The sequence below is a fragment of the Callospermophilus lateralis genome, unplaced genomic scaffold, assembly GCF_048772815.1.
Source record: "Callospermophilus lateralis isolate mCalLat2 unplaced genomic scaffold, mCalLat2.hap1 Scaffold_84, whole genome shotgun sequence".
NCBI lineage: Eukaryota > Metazoa > Chordata > Mammalia > Rodentia > Sciuridae > Callospermophilus > Callospermophilus lateralis.
Window position 1 is genome coordinate 6,767,839 of NW_027516477.1, and position 18,465 is coordinate 6,786,303.

Below are 18,465 nucleotides of genomic sequence, written 5' to 3' on the forward strand. Positions count from 1 at the left end.
CATCAGATCAAAAATTAATTCCAAAGTAATCTAAATGTAACAGGTAAAATTATGAAACTCTGAAAAGAAACCATGAAGTAAGTCTTTATGACCTTGGATTAGTTTCTTATATTTGACACCAAAAGCCCAAGCAAAAAATGTGGGGGGAAAACTACATAAATTGAACTTCATCAGAATTAAAAACTTTCATACTTTAAAGGATGCGATCAAGCCAAGTGTAGTAGCAACACGCCTGTAATCCCAGCATCTCATGGAGGCCCTCAGCAACTTAGTGAGACCCTGTCTAAAAAAAAAAAAAACAGAGAGCTATGGATGTGGCTCAGTGGTTAAGTACTCCTGGGTTCAATCCAGAAAAATATAAATAAAGGATGCAGTCAAAAAGGTGAACAACATCTCAGAATGGGAAAAAATGTTGCAAATCATGTACTTGATAAGGGACTTGTTTCGAGAATACATGAAAACTCATCTTAAAAAGACAAAAATAACAAGACAATCAGCCCAATTTTAAAATGGGCAAAGACTCTGAATAGATAATTCTCCAATGATGTACAGATGGCTAATAAGCACTTGAAAAGATGCTTAACACCATTAGTCATCAAGGAAATGCAAACAAAGCCATGAGTTTCACACCTACTAGAATGACTGGAATCAAAAAGGCAGACTTTAATAGTTGTTTGCCATGATATGGTGAAACCATATGCTGCTGGTGGGATCAACAGTGATTCTGCAAGTGAGTTGTTGCTTTATGACCCAACAATGTACTCCTATCTATACACCCTAGAGAAATGAAAACATGCACACAGAAAAAGTTGTATATGAATGTTATAACTACATTATAATAGTCAAAAAATAGAAACAACCCAAGTGTCCATTAGTTGACAAATACAGAATATTATTTGGCCATTAAAAAGATGGAAGTACTGATACATGTTACAACAGAGATTAATCTTAAAAACATGCTAAGTGAGGGGCTGGGTTGTGGCTCAGCGGTAGAGCACTCGCCTCACACATGTGAGACCCTGGGTTTGATCCTCAGCACCACATAAAAATAAACAAAATAAAGATACTGTGTCCATGTATAACTAAAAAAAAATTTTTTTAAAAACATGCTAAGTGAAAGAAGCTAATCACAAAAAATCCACATATTTTATGATTTAATTTATATTAAATATCCAGAAGAGGCAAATCTACAGACAGAAAGCAGACTAGTGGCTGCTCAGAGCAGCAGGGAATGAGCAATAGCTCAATCATACTGAGCTGTTTCAGGGATGATTAAATGTTCTAAAATTGACAGAAATGATTGCGTGCACTGTGAATGTACTATAAACCATTGAATTGTAGTCTTTAAATGAGTGAATTTATGGTATATGAATTATATGTCCATAAAACTATTACCAAAAAAGGGAGGGAGGGAAGACAAAAGAAAGATAAAGATTCTTTTTTTTTCTGTCTTTTAATTACATATTAAATTTATTTTTTCATGAGCGATCAAAAAAGCTAATTTTTCAAGAATATTTACCAAATGATGTCCCTTTAAGCCAAAACTCTAATTACTTTACATAACAATCTATATGATACCCCAAACCATTCAATTTTGAACTTTAAAATGGTTAGGATGGTGAATTTTGCCTCCATTTAAAAAAAATTATATGCTTTAAAATCTCTTAAGATAACAACATTAATTCAGCCATAAAACCCCACTTGAACAAATCAGAGATCAGGTTGTTTTTGACACCAACTTCCCAAGAAGAGGTCGACTAAAATTGTATTATGAGTGGAATCTGTGAGAGTCGAACAGAAAGCCACCAAGAGAGGGTCATCAGAATTCTCTCATTGGGGGTGCTGGGATTGTGGCTCAGTGGTAGAGCACTTGCTTAGCATGTATGAGTTACTGGGTTTGTTCCTCACTACCACATACATATATACATACATACATACATACATAAAATTAAAAAAAAAAGAATTCTCTCATTGGAAATTTCAAAGTTAAAAGAAAGAGACCACCATTCTAATATGTGAAACAATTAAGCTGAATTTATTACTTGCTAAATAACAGAATGATCTTTTTTGTTTTTTAATTTATTCTAATTTGTTATATATGACAGCAGAATGCATTTCAATTCATATTACATATATATAGCACAATTTTTCATATCTCTGGTTGTACACAATGTAGAGTCATGCCATTCATGTCTTCATATATGTAGTTAGAGTAATGATGTCCATTTCATTCCATTTCCTTTCTTATCCCCATGCCCCCTCCCTTCCCATACCTTCCCTTTGCCTTATCTAGAGTTTGTCTATTCCTCCCATGTTCCCCTCCTCATCCCCATTATGAATCAGCATTCTTATATGAGAAAACATTTGGCATTTGGTTTTTTGGGATTGGCTTACTTTACTTAGCATTATATTTTCCAACTCCATCCATTTACCTGCAAATACCATGATTTTATTCTCTTTTAATGCTGAGTAATATTCCATTGTGTGTGTATGTGTGGTGTGTGTATGTATATGTATGTATACACACACACACACACACACACACACACACACACACACACACACACACATATACAGTTTAAATATCCAATCATCTACTAAAGGACATCTAGGTTGGTTCCACAGTTAGGTATTATGAATTGTGCTGCTATAAACATTGATGTGGCTGTGTTCCTGTAGTATGCTGTTTGTAAGTCCTTTGGGTATAGACTGAGGAGTAGGATAGCTGGGTCAAATGGTGATTCCATTCTCAGTTTTCTAAGGAATCTCCATACTGCTTTCCAGATGGCTGCACCAATTTGCAGTCCCACCAGCAATGTATGGGTGTGCCTTTTTCCCCACATCCTCTCCAACACTTATTGAAGAGAGAGAGAGAAAGAGATTTTTAATGTTTATTTTTTAGTTTTCGGCGGACACAACATCTTTGTTTTTGGTGCTGAGGATCGAACCCGGGCCGCATGCATGCCAGGCGAGCGCACTACCGCTTGAGCCACATCCCCAGCCCTGTTTATATTCTTAATAGCTGCCATTCTGACTAGAGTGAGATAAAATCTTAAGAGTTAGTTTTGATTTTCATTTCTCTAATTGCTAGAGATGTTGAACATTTTTACATATATTTGTTCATTGATTGTATATCATCTGTTCAGTTCCTTGGCCCATTTACTGATTGGGTTATTTGGTTTTTTTGGTGTCAGGGTTTTTGAGTTCTTTATATAACCTAGAGATTAGTGCTCTGATGAGCATGTGGTAAAAATTTGCTCTCATTCTTTAGGCTCTCTATTCCCCTCACTGATGTTTCTTTTGCTGAAAAGAAGATTTTTAGTTTGAATCAATAACATTTGTTGATTCTTTTAATTCTTGCACTATCGAGACTTACAGGACCTAATCCAACATGATGGAGATTAGGGCCTACTTTTTCTTCTTTTAGGTGCAGGGTCTCTGGTTTAATTCCTGGTCCTTGATCAACTTTGAGTTGAATTTTGTGCATGGTGAAAGATAGGGATTTAATTTCATTTTGTTGCATCTGGATTTCCAGTTTTTCCAGCACCATTTGTTAAAGAGGCTATCTTTTCTCCAATATATGTTTTTGGCACCTTTGTCTAATATAATTGTAATTATATGGGTTAGTTTCTGTGTCCTCTATGCTGTACCATTGATCTACCAGTCTATTTTGGTAACAATATCATACTGTTTTTGTTACTATTGCTCTGTAGTATAGTTTAAAGTCTGGTATAGTGATGTCACCTGCTTCACTCTTCTTGGCTAAGGATTGCTTTAGCTATTCTGGGTCTCTTATTTTTCTAGATGAATTTCGTGACTGCTTTTTCTATTTCTATGAGGAATGTCATTGGGATTTTGATTGGAATTGCATTAAATCTGTATAGTACTTTTGGTAGTATGGTCATTTTGACAATTTTAATTCTGCCTATCCAAGAACAAGGGAGATCTTTCCATCTTCTAAGGTCTTCTTTAATTTCTTTCATTAGTGTTCTGTAGTTTTCATTATAGAGGTCTTTCACCTCTTTAGTTGATTCCCAAGGTTTTTTTTTTTTTTTTTCTTCAGGCTATTGTAAATGGGGTAGTTTTTCTTTCAGAGGATTTGTCACTGATATACAGAAATGCCTTTGATTTATGAGTGTTGATTTTATATTCTCATACTTTGCTGAATTCAAACATTAGTTCTAGATGTTTTCTGGTGGAAATTTTTGGGTCTTCTCGGTATAGCATCATATAGTTGGCAAATAGTGCTAATTTGAGTTCTTCTTTTCCTATCCATATCCCTTTAATTTGTTTCTTCTGTCTAATTGCTCTAGCCAGTGTTTCAAGAACTATTTTAAATAGAAGTGGTGAAAGAGGGCATCCCTGTCTTGTTCCTATTTTTAGAGGGAATGTTTTCAATTTGTCTTCATTTAGAATGATGTTGGCCTGGGGCTTAGCATAGATAGCTTTTAGAATGTTGAGATATGTTCCTGTTATACCTAGTTTTTCTAGTGTGTTGAACATGAAAGGGTGCTGTATTTTGTTGAATGCTTTTTCTGCATCTATTGAGATGATCATATGATTCTTATCTTTAAGTCTATTGATGTGTGATGAATTACATTTATTGAACAGAATGATCTTTACAAAACATTCTCTCTAAACAAAGCAAGAGCTGATATGTAGGATTTAGGAAAGCATGAATTTTAGGGATTGGCAGACTGGGAATGTTTTAGGGATTGACTCACTCCTAGCATGGGTGGAGGTTTTGTTTGGGGTTTGTTTGTTTGTTTGGTCAGTTATTTGGTTGGGTTGGAGGGAGCAGTATTTTCGCTGCTGGAGATGGAACCCAGAACTTGATTATAAGCAAGTGTTCTACACTGAGCTGCACACCTCACCCCCTGCTCCCAGCCATGGTTTTTGGAGATGGCAGACTACCCAAAGCAGAAGTAAAGGCATGAATACTGGATGAGGCTGGAGAAGATTGTCAATCAGACAAGCATGGAGCTGTCACTGGAGGATGACTTTCAGAGGCATGCCTGTTGTAGCAGAGCAGTCACTGTTTCAGACAGATTTAAAATTGGTTTTATAGTCACTTGTTTAGTAAGTTTTTTTGTAATAAGGACTAAAGATGAGGCAGTCATTCCCTTTCTTGAATTTGTAGAAGAGGAACTTTTTTCCAGTCCCCACTATTTCTGACAGCTGCATCATAACTTAAAAGCAAGAAGACTATTAATCAACAAACAATCACCAAAGGCAGCCAAATCAAAAGGGAAGTTATTGGGGCTGGGGATGTGGCTCAAGCGGTAGCGCTCTCACCTGGCATGCACGGGACGCTGGGTTCGATCCTCAGCACCACATAAAAATAAAACAAAGATGTTGTGTCCACCAAAAAATTAAAAATAAATATTAAAAAAAGAAGTTATTTAAGCTTGTGCTGAAAATATTAGAATTATTAAAAAGAGATCATTTATTATTAAAAAGTGGTTATTGAAAGGAAACAGTAGTTTTTAACTCAGTGGCACTGAATGCATCTTAAGATTAATATCAACTGAAGTAGTATACCTCTTCAAAGTAAAATCTTTTCTTAGAAGAGCAAATAGAAGTTACTTTATATAGGATACTCATTCAAAACAATTATCAAACACTTATCAGAAGAATAGCACCGAATGTCAGTGCTCCAGTCATTAAGGAGCCTAGTTATATTTAAAAGGTCAGCAGTTGCACAGATGAGTATAAAGTAATGTGTATGCTACCACATTTTGAGTGGGTCTGTATAACCTGCCTTGGGAGCAGAGAAAGGGGTATGGAGTAAGGAGGCGGGGTGGTCATGAAGATCTTCAGAGAAAGGATAATATTTGAACTGACTCTTGAAAGGTAGGAACTCACCAGACATCAAAAGGCAATAAAAAGATATTATGCACAGAGGGACCCTCATAAACAGAGGCATGAGAGCACATGATATATTAGAGGAACAGCACATAGTAGTGTGGGAGCGCAGGGTGTGTGGAAAGTAGTGGAGGAAATAAGTTGAATTTGAAAGATGGCTTGTTCCATGTTAAAATTTAGTTAATTCTATATTCAGTAGGCACTCCAGAGTTTTTGTAGAAGATTTTAGCAGGGAAGTGACATGATGAGACCATGCACAGCCTGTAAAAGATGGATTATAGAGGAAAAGAAAAAGACCAAGAGTTGGATTATAAGGCTGAAAATACTGGATTTTAGGATGTTCTGAGGGGTAGCCTTGTTAACGGGGGGGGGGGGAGTAGGCTTTATGGCATACTTCCTTTTCCTATTCATAAGTTATGTATTTTTAAATTTTTATACCTTTATTATATTTATTTATTTTTATGTGGTGTTGAGGATCAAACCCAGGGCCTTGCATGTGCTAGGCGAGCGCTCTACAGCTGACCACAACCCCAGCCCCTCATAAGTTATATTTGATGTGTCATCAGTACTATGCTCTTGTGAATATACAGTCAGTCAAGGGCTGGAGGTGTAGCTCAGTAGTAGAGCACATGCTTATCTAGCACAAGACCTTGGTTTCAATCTCCAGCACATACCCCCACCCCCAATAGATAGATAGAAGGAAGAAGTATGCTATTGCCATGTTTAGGGGGACTGCTCTTGTGTTTATGTTCTTTTCCTTTCTCCTCCTCTCTGCAAATGATAAATTACCTTTTATACCCAAGAAGAATTGCTTGTGAATATCAAGATTGTCCTAAATAAATAAATGGGAAATAATTTAATAATGAAAGGGGGGAAATGCCTTGATTTCTGATCATTTTCTTGGTTTCCTTAGATAATTAAGTTGAAAGCTGAAGCCCGGCTAGACCTGCTAAAGCAGATTGGCGTTTCTGTGGACACATGGCTAAAGAGTGCCATGAACCAAGTAATAGAAGAACTGGAAAATGAGCGATGGGCCCACACTCCTGCAGCCACCAGCAATGGCACACTACACTCGGTATGGTTTCTTTTCTTGGATATGATGGGCTTTCACTAAAGGATGAAAAAGAAGTACAGGAAAAAGAAGAGAGAAGATAAAAGCAGTTTGTTAATGTTTTTTTTAATGTGCAGAAAAAGAATACATTGTCATTAATGGGGTTATCAATGATTATCTACCAATCTCATTATTTATTCTATTCATGAAGTAAATGTACTTCTTAGCTAGAAGTAGTAGAATAGAAAACTTAACCTAGCCTTTCTGAAGTTTTCAGAAGTCATCTTTAGTGAAAATGAAAAACATTCAGAGTTGTAAAATCTTAAAGAAGTGTGAGTGAGGCGTGGTGGCACACAGCTGTAGTCTCAGTGACACAGGAGGCTGAGACAAGAGAATCGCTCAAGTCCAGGAGTTCGCACCTTGCTTGCACAGCATAACCATACCTGTCTCAAAATTAAAATAAACAAATTTTCAGCAGTGTGGAGGCTCAGTGTAAAGGTAACTCCAGCTCCCACAGGCTCTCATACTTGATTGTCAAACCTGGGGCACAAGCTTAAGTTTTCTTACTTCACATCCAAAGGTCTTTCCACTTGGATGTCATCCAGTTCAACTTTGGTTTGTCATGTTAAAGATCTAAGAATCAGAAAAGTTCATTGATTTCCCTGATACTACATAGGTGGATATGTGATGCATTCTAGTCAGACCTAATTCCTACTGCCACCTTGTTACCCATTACTCTCTCTCATCTTGTTTATTTCCTTAATGGTGTTATCACAGTTTGTACTTCTCTTCTTTGTTTTCTTTTGTTTATTGTCCGTCTTCCTCTCTGAAATATAATTGCCATATCTGCCTAGTTCATTGCTCTGCACAGCTAAATGTCTGGCACATAATAGGTTCTTCATATTTGTTGAAGGAAGAAATGGAGAAAAATATGGATACATAGGTGGGTGGGTGGAACAGTAGCAAACTAAAAGCTAAAATCTCCCAAGTTCCACTGTATTTGTAATGTTGTGTCCTTCAGAAATAAAGCGTCCTTGATAGAGAAATTAGCCAAAGTTTTAAAACATTCTTAGAAGTTTTTTCAGTTTTTTCACATAACATTCTGATTTTTTAATGGGCATACACTTGCACATTTAAAAAGGATTGTGTGTGGGTATACATTTAAGAAGACAAGATCTATTGAAGGTTTATTTTTATTTCACTATTAATGGTAATTCAGTCCAGGGGAAAAAACCACACATCACCCAAATGACTTTGGGGTTAGAAGAGCTTGCCATGTTTTCATTAGAACAGAGTTGCTTCATGTCATGGAATATTTCTTCCTATTGCATCTTTTAAAAGATGTTAATTCCAATCTGCTTTAGGTTACTTTGTTGTATAGTTTATAATGTCAGCAAATTCTGGGCACAAACTTGCTTTTGGCTTCTACAGCAGCAGCACTGTTTCCAACCAATCAAACCCATTACTATCCTTGGACTAGCACCTCTTCTGACTAAACCACCTGAGAAGGTCCGTATCACTTCACATTGTGCTTACTTCCAGGCAAATTGGAGGTAAATAAAACTTGTTTCTCTCCTCAAAGAGCTTACAAGCTGGGAGAGAAGACAAGACTTTCATAGACCTTAGTGATACGTAGCAGTGTGTGACTGGGCCACTGTGTGGCCGCATGAAATTGCTTACCTCTATCATCAGCACACCTTGGGAAAAGTCACTTTTTTCTGGATTTCTGAGAGAATGTTAAGTTAATTGATTCCAAGATCTCCAGCTCTAAAATCTCATAGTTCTGTGACATGCAGCCAGAAAAGCTCAATACTAGTTAGAAGAAGTTTGCCTCATGCAGGAAATGTCATTTGAAGGTAGTCCTTGAACAATTTTAGCAAAAAATAAAGAGGAAGGGCTCCTGGGTATAAAGGAGGGGAATGAAGGAAATGTGTATCTAGTGGTATGTAGACATCAGCTCATCTAGAGACATGTCTCTGGTAAAGAAAGTATTTTGCAATCTCATCCCACATTTTCCTTCTATCTAGTCAGTCTTGGTAATCCTATGTCTTCCCTCCTCATTGAGGGATTATATTTTGTAGAAGATCTACTGACAATATAAATTAAAGAGAGATTCAGTCACAAAATTATTTAATGAGGTCCCAATATTTATTTAACCTGCTTTTGAATAACATCTCTAAAATAACTTAGAGAGGATTGTATCTCTTCACACTGACAGCTAGCTGGCTGACAAATGTAAAGCAGAAGCACACATTCTAGTAACCAAATATTTTCTTCCATTATAGATGCCAACAAAAGCATTAGTCATCTAGAAAATATGATTGATACTACTGGTAGACATTAACAGTATAACTGAAAATTACCTTATAAAATATAAATGTTTTTTCAATATACAGTCTATTTACCTTATAGAATAAGGAAGGAACTATACTTGAGCATTGACTCTTTGTCTTCTGCTTCATACGTGGTACAGAATATAAAACTGGGAAGAAAAAAAAAGAATCTCAGAATATGGCAACATTGTTTAAAAGGAGAACAGTCTGCTGGTGTAAATGTTCAGTTGGTGGGTAACTGAAGAGCTTCCTGTGTTTGAATTGCTGCCAGTGACTTAGTCTGTCTTCATGTCATTCATCCCTCCTTTTTTTTCTTTGTTTTCCCTTACTCAAAATCCACAACCAATTTACAACCTAACTTTTGAAATTATATTAACTCTATGATAGGAAAAGTTACATAACTATATTACAAAAAAAAATTAGAAAACAGAATGGGGAGGCAAATGACCAAAAGTTCCATAACACTACAGATAGCAATGTGGTATAATTCGTTCCTCTTTTCTTTTTTCATTTTCATGTAATTGGCAAGCACAAATTATATATATTTATGGTATACAACATGTTTTGAAATATATTCATTACTGATATATATATTTTAAATATATTTATCATAATTAAATTAATTTTGTATTTTTCCTGCCTAACATGCCTTGTCACTAGATGATCTTCATAATTATTCTTCCAGTGCCTGTACAGTATTCCATTAGGAAGGCATAATAAAATTCACTTAAATGTTCTCTTATATGCTCATTATTTAGACTGCCTCCAAATTTTTGCTATTTTAAATAATATAAAAAATTTTTACACATATAATTGGCTTTCCATATCCCTGGATTCTGCATCCATGGATTCAACCAACCACTGATCAAAAAAATTGGGAGAAAAATCACTTCAATTGTGAACATATACAGACTTTTTTTCTCTTATCAATATTCCCTGGACAAAATAGTATAGCAACTTTTTTAAAAAATATTTTTTTAGTTGTCACTGGACCTTTATTTCATTTATTTACATGTGGTTCTTAAGACTCGAACCCAGTGCCTCACACATGCTGGGCAAGCACTCCCATTGAGCTATAACCTCAGCCCCAGTAACAACTTTTTACATAGCATTTACATTGTATTAGGCAATGTAAGCAATGATTTAAAATACATGGGAGAATGTGTGTTGTTTAATATGCAAATACTATGCCATTTTATATTAGAGATTTGGACATTGATAGATTTTGGTATCCATGAGAGGTCCTGGAGCCAACCTGCCTTGGATACCAACAGGTGACTGTATTTTTCCATATTGAGAATTTTTCCTGTAGTACAGATTTTCAGAGTGGGATTAGTTGGTCAGAGATTTGCAGTCCTTGTTTAATATTGGTTTATTTTTTTTCTTAAACTTTCTAATTATAGCTAATACTATGTACTTGTCTTCCCTATCTTTAGCCACTTCCCCCAAATATTGAACAAAAGCAAACAGTCAACTTTGTCTAAGAGTATGATGATTGAATATGAGAGTTACACAGAAATTCTGACTCCAGTCATTATGAAGACCATGTTGAATAGTATGATTGAAATGCAAGGAAATTAATCTTTTTTTGTAATGGAAAACCTCTCAAATTTATTAGTAGATTAAATATTTTTAACCGTTGAGATGTAGTTTAGTTCCATCAGCCCAGGTATTGCCTAATAGTTCTTGCAGTATAGAGGTCTTTGTTTTTGAATATGAAAATCTGTTTTTGGTTTAAGCTAATCCCAGTGAAAAGAAACAGCGGATTTTTATAAATGCAAACTGTTGAAAACAGTTTGTAGAATGTGCCTACAAAAATCTTCAGTTGCTTTTGCATTTACAGTATTTCCAAATGAGCAATCGTGGTTTTTATTTAACTAAACTCCATATTCAAAAGAGCCTACTCTTTTAGTGAAACTAACAAATCCTCAGTAGGAACAGCTTACTTCAGTAAGTATGCCTTGAGCCAGTCCTTCTTATGAGACCCTTCACTAGGTACTGAGAATTACTAAATTGAATATGTCTATTAAGTTAGTGCCCACAGATCAAGAGAACCAGTCTCACTTAATGACAGCTACGGCCAAAAGGTAGGTGAAAAGATGTACAGAATTTCACTCTGAGGGGATGTATACTATGTTCCTTGACTTTCTGCATAGCCATAATAACAAGTGCCAATCTAGCAATCCCATTAATGGGTACATATTCAAAAGAAATGAAATCAGTATGTTGAAGGAGGTTATCTACTTTCCCATGTTTATCACAGTGCTATTCACAATGACTAAGATATGGAATCAACCTAAACATCCATCATCAGATTTCTGGGTTTTAAATTGTGGCATTTAGTTGGGCTCAATTGTGCATATCTGTCCAGCAACTTGGGAGGCTGAGGCAAAAGGATCACAAGTTCAAAGCCAGCCTCAGCTACTTAGTGAGACTCTAAGTAACTTAGCAAGATCCTGTTGTAAATTTAAAAATAAAAAGGTCTGGGAATATGGTTCAGTGGTTAAGTGCCCCAGTACCAAATAATTAATTAATTTAAAATATGGCATATATATATATGAATGTTGTTGAGCCATAAAAACAGTGCAGTCCTGTCATTCATGACAGCATGGATAAATCTAAAGGACATTATGTCAAGTAAAATAATCCAGGCACAAAAAGATAAATATCTTATATTCTCTCTTATATGTGAAATCTTAAAAAAAATTATCTCAGAAGTAGAGTTGAATGGTGGTTCCTAGAGATTGGGATGATTGGGTGAAGGTATATGGTTAAAGGAAATATGATCATAGTTAGAAAAGAATAAATGAGGAGATCTATTGTACAGCAAAGTAGCTATAGTTAATTATGGTATGTTATTTATGAAAAATGTAACAAAAGTAGATGTTATGCTCTTAGTACAAAAATGTGAGGATAAATAAATTTTAAAAAATGTATGTACATATATGTTATTACTAGAAGAAAAGCCATCAGAAAAGATAATGAGCTGAATGCAGTGGCAAACTCCTGTAATCCCAGTTACTCCTGAGACAGAAAAGGCAAATTTGAAAGCAGCAGAGGCAACATAGTTTAAAAAAAAAAGTAATGCTATTTATCTCTACCTAGTGGAATACTGTGTTGTTATTATCAACTTTATTTTGTTTATGATGACTTTTTTAGGAAATTAAGTTATTAATTCAAAGTTCTTAAAACTATCTCATCAATTATGATTTCTATGAAATAAAGGAATTAACTTAATTTTATACAAGAAAAAAATAAAGTGCCTGACACAGTTTCTTATACATAGTACATGTTAAAAATATTTATCTGAACCTCAGAAAAGCCATTTACTCTAGTTCTGACAGGTGCATTACTACTCAATGGAGGGAGTTCACATTGATAGAGTGTATTATGACCCAGGTATTCTGCCAAATACAATCATACGTTATATATATGTGCACAATTAATTAATGAGCACAAAAATCCTGAGTGTATTTACGTTGAGGACACACACTTGGGAGAATTAAATACCTCCTGAAGGCACACAGCATATAAATGAAGAGAAGTGACATTTGAACCAAAATATATCTCCCTCTGAAGTCCTGCTCTTTATCAATTATTTCACCATCTCTGAGTTCCCTTTCTTCCTCTAACTTCTATGATGTTTTAATAGCTGTGCATTCTTTTATTATTTTTCATTTCTGAAGCATTTGTTGAATCATCATTGAAGGTCCCATTTCCAATGTAGTTAATGGTTTTATAGCATCAAGTACTGTATGAAAGATGACATTAAAATTCCCAAGTTTTTTTAATATTTTTAACAGCTTTACTGTGATAGAATTGACATACGATAATCTGCACATATCTAAATGTGCACAGTCTAATACATACAGACACATGTATACACCATGAAACCACCACCATTATAATGATGAACGTATCTATTACCACCAGAGGTTTCCTCATTTCCTTTGTAATCTGCCTTTCCCATCTCTCATTAGTCAACCAGTAATCCACTAGTGTTTATTGCTCAACATTTGTTTGGTTTCATTGGTGGATCTATTTGTCTAGTTTGATGCCAGTACTCCATTGTCTTAAGTCCTATAAAATTATAAAATGTTTTTTTGGGATTGGTTAACTTCTCTTAGCATTATCTTCTCCAACTGCATCCATTTACCTGCAAATGCCATAATTTTATTCTCTTTTAGTGCTGAGTAATATTCCATTGTGTATATATACCACATTTTTTAATCCATTCATCCACTGAAGGGCATCTAGGTTGGCTCCACAGTTTAGCTATTGTGAATTGTGCTGCTATAAACATTGATGTGGCTGTGTCCCTGTAGTATGCTGTTTTTAAGTCCTTTGGGTATAGTCTGAGGAGAGGGATAGCTGGGTCAAATGGTGGTTCCATTCCCAGATTTCCAAGGAATCTCCATAGTGCTTTCCAAATTGACTGCCCCAATTTGCAGTCCCACCAGCAATGTATGGGTGTGCCTTTTTCCCCACATCCTCACCAACACTTATTATTGTTTGTCTTCATAATATCTGCCATTCTGACTGGAGTCAGATGGTATCTTAGAGTAGTTTTGATTTGCATTTCTCTAATTGCTAGAGATGATGAATATTTTTTTCATATATTTGTTGATTGATTGAATATCCTGTTCTGAGAAGTGTCTATTCATGTCCTTGGCCCATTTATTGATTGGGTTGTGGGTTTTTGTTTGTTTGTTTGTTTGTTTTGTTTTGTGTTTTTTTTTTTTTTGGTGTTTAGCTTTTTGAGTTCTTTATATACCTTAGAAATTAGTGTGTGATCTGATATATGAGGGGTAAAAACTTGCTCCCAAGATGTAACAATGGGTGCCCATCTAATGATGGTCCCGTAAGAATTATGTCATCTAAAATATAGAAAGAAAAAAATTGTCATGTAGTAACATAGGCCTCTTAATTTGGTAAGCATTCTCTGCGATGTTCACACCATGATAAAAACCCCTAACAATCTAACAATGCATTCTCAGAAGTAGTCCCCATCTCTAAGCAATGCATGACTGTGATTGGAATCAACCTATACTATCTGTGAAGATAGGATTTGAAGAGGGAGACTGTTTAGGAGTCTTAAGGTGTTCCAAGTAACAGGTTGGATTTTGTTGAGTAGAAATAAACACCATCGCCCCCAAAATTATAAAATGTTGAAGTCAGGGAGGATAAGTCCTCCAACTTTTTTTTTGTACCAAGGATTGAACCCAGAGGCACTTAACCACTGAGCCACATCCCAGCCCTTTTTATTTTTTATTTTGAGACAGGGTTTCACTAAGTTGCTGAGACCGACTTCGAATTCACAATCTTTCTGTCTCGGCCTCCTGAATGCTGCATTTATAGGCGTGTGCCGTCACACCTGGCTCCCCCAACTTCTTAAAGATGTTCTCAAAGTTGTTCTGGGTTTTCTAAATCATTTTTACATAATTTTTTGTCAGTACTGGAGATTGAACACAGGGGCACACTACCAGCTCTTTTTATTTTATATATTAAGACGTAGTCTTACTAAGTTGCCTGAGCTAACCTTGGACTTGATCCTCCTGCCTCAGCTGCTGGAATCACTGAAATTACAGGTGTGGTGTGCCACCATGCCCAGCTCCAGATATTTTTTGTTACTGGTCTCTTTTTTTTCCCCCTTTTGTGTGTGTGTGCGCACGCGCGTGTGTGTGTGTGTGTGTGTGTGTGTTGTTTTACTATGTATTGAACCCAGGACCTTGTGCATGCTAGGCAAATGCTCTACCTAGCCTTTTTTTTTTTTTAACAGGGACCACTAAGTTTTGCAGCCTGGCCTCAAATTTGTGATCCTTTTTCCTCAGCTTCCCAAGTAGTTGGGATTACAGTCTACTTGCATCATCACACATAGCTGTTAGTGATTTCTAATTTGTTTCTGTTGTAGTCCGACATACTTGACATACTTGAATCCTACTAAATTGTTTTGTGACCTAGTATATGGTATATCTTGGTAAATGTTTCTCATGTACTTGCTGCTGTTAGATATTATGTTCTATAAATGTCAGTTAAGTCAAGTTGGTTCTTCTGTATCCTTACTGGTTTTCTGAGAACTCCACCTGATGCCCTGAGCCTTCTGAGGTTTTCTATTCTATTAGGAGAGAACAGGAATTATTGTCAAATCTGTGCAATATCTGTGGATCATTTTCTCTAATCCATTTGGGTGGTTCTATTCTTAACCACACATACTTTCTTCATATAACATGTACTGATCAGTACTCAGCTGAATACTTGTCCTCTGCAGATTTCCCATGATATCTGTCTATCTCTGTCTCTCTCTCCCACCCTCCTCTTCATCACTCTGCAGTCTCAACTCCAGCCACTTTGGCCTTCCTGAATTCCTAGTTCTACTTCATCAGTTCTGGGAGACCATCATCCTCTCTGCCTGGATTTCCTCTCCTTATGTCTCTGCCTAGGAACTTTTTCTGGCAGTAGGTCATTACTTAATGTCCAGTGTCTTAAAAACTATATGTATACACACACACACACACACACACACACACACACACACACACACACACACATATTTATAAATACATATTTATTAAACATTTTTAGTTGTAAATGGACACAATACCTTTATTTATTTATTTATTTATTTATTTATTTATTTATATGTGGTCCTAAGGATTGAATCCAGTGCCTCACACATGCTAAGGAAGCGCTTTACCACTGAGCTATAACCCCAGCCCTCTTCCATATATTTTGAACAGTTTTTAGTTAGTTTAGACCCTGATAGTCCATCTTGCTTGGAAGCAGGAATCCATTTTCCTGATACTTTTTCACATATTTCATAACTTTTTGTGTCATATTTGGAATAATGTTCACTGTGATCACTTCTCTGTCCACATGGAGTTCAGAGGTTCTGTTGTTTATTTTCTATAAGCAGCTGCCTTCCCCTGTATTGAGTATTAACAGATTCTTTATCTAGATTCTCCCTACCTCATAGAAACAATAAAAGCTAATGGTTTATTAAGTGCCTTCTGTGCAGCAAGCATGCATTAATTGTTTTAAATGTATTACCTCATTTAATCCTTATGGTACCCTGTGAAGCAGTCATTAACTTCATTAGAGAGATGAGATAATTGAGTTGGAGAAGTTAAGTAGTTTGCCCAAGGTCACACAGGAGGTGACATGGTCAGCTCTCACACTCAAGTCCAACAGACTCAGAGCCCACTGCTTCCTAGAGAGTACCACAAAGCCCATGGTGCCTATCTGAGGTTATTTTGCTGAGTACAAGAAGACCACTACTAAAACCAACTCAAAAAGATTCTTCTTATCTGTCCTGGCAATAACAGTAAGCATTTTACAACATCTAAGGAAGGAAAAATACTAGTACAGCTAGAAAAAAAATCATTTTGATTGAAGTTCTGTCAAGTGACCGGAAGAAAAAGAATTGAGTGCAGTTCTTTAGATAATAGAAGAAGAATGTAATTTTAGAAATGCTGAGTCAAGAGGGTAGAGGAGGGGGCTGGTGTGTAGCTCAGAAGTAGCATGTAGGAGACCCTGACTTCCATCTCCTCCACCACGGGGCGGGGGTGGGAAGGTGAGGGGTTGGAGCCAGGGCTGTGGCTCAGTGGTAGAATACTTATCTAGCATGTGTGAGGCACTGGGATTGATCCCTGGCACCACATACAATAAACAAATGAAATAAAGGTATTGTGTCCATCTACAACCATAAAAATATTTAGAAAAAAATTTTTCTAAATAGTTTTGTGAGGGTAGAAGAGGGGAAAAGGAAGAAATTATTCTGAGATGATATGATTCCGGAAGGTGCTGGAGCAGTGCAGAAGCATGTGTTGCTGTCACTGAAGCCTTTCATTCCCTTCCATAAGAACCAAAAAATGAACTCAAAAATAGAGCAGGGAAAGGAATGTTTAGTGTCAACCATTGTTGCCAAGTTAAAATGTCTTGAATTGATTCCAAGTGCCATAGCACAGTACAATATTAACATTTTATATATTTTTTAGAAATTTGTTCTACCTTCATTTTTATAAATGTATGAGCATTTTTAAATTTTTTTGTAATACCCACATTTTTTAAATGTTTATAACCTTTCTTAGAGTGTGAAGGGAATGTCTTATAGTAGTTGAAATATTTTTTTTAAGTTAGTGTTATGGAAATTTCTAGAACATCATCCTTATTTTTTGTATAACACCATTCCCTGTAGGAAAAAACAATAGAATCTGAAGTCTGAGATTTGAGAAGTCAAGATCTAAACTTATTTTGCCACTGGCCTGAGGGATTACAAATGAATAACTGTAAGATCAGGCACAAGATTACCTCACTGACATGTGGAGAATTTTCAGTAATAATTATAAATGAAACTATGTCAGGACGTTTGAAGTGGTGGCAGTAAATGTGGCAGGAAAAATGTAGTTTATTCTTCTAGAATTCCCTGCGGGTCTCTAGAATTTCTTAGATATTCTTAAAATTTAGGAATTCTTAGAATTTTATAAGAGGAGTCAATTTAAAAGTATTAGTGATCCTCCTCCCCCTCCCCCTCCCCCTCCCTCTCTCCCCTTCCTCCGTTTTTCAGTTGTAGGTGGACACAATACCTTTATTTTATTTATTTATTTTATGTGGTGCTGAGGATTGAACCCAGTGCCTTGTACGTGCCACTGAGCCACAACCCCAGTCCATCCCTCAGTTTTCTTTGTCCTGCACTCCCTTGACAGACAACTATGCTTGTGTAAATATTATTTATATTTAATATAGCACAAATGGTGCTATAGATAAATACATATACATTTTGAACATCCAATACTACTTTAATTAATATGCCTTTTAGCTATGGTGGGTAATATACCTTGAGACTCAGATTAGAAAATTATATATTTTCCTGTGTAACACTGCACAGGGGACTTTTCCTTTTGTGTCAATATACCTGTTTATCATCTAGTTATACCTGTTTATTATTTAGCATATAGTTCTATGACATTAAGTAAACTTCACAATGTTGTGGCACTGTCCTCAGTATCCATCTCATCTTGCAGAAATGACTTCCCATTACTCACCGCAGTTCCTGACAATCACCTTTCTACTTTTTGTCTCTATGATTTTGACTCCTCTAGATATCTCATATAAGTGGAATTATGGGGTTTATTTTTTTGTGACTGGCTTATTTCACTTAGCATACTGTCCTCAAAGTTCATCCTTGTGGTAACATTGTCGGAATTTCCTTCCTTTTTA

At 35.9% G+C, this 18,465-nt stretch overlaps 1 pseudogene; it reads left to right on the plus strand.

Annotated features, from left to right (window-relative positions):
• The window catches only part of LOC143641094 (F-BAR and double SH3 domains protein 2-like), a 130,853-nt pseudogene that overhangs the window by 99,248 nt on the left and 13,140 nt on the right, over window positions 1-18,465 (plus strand).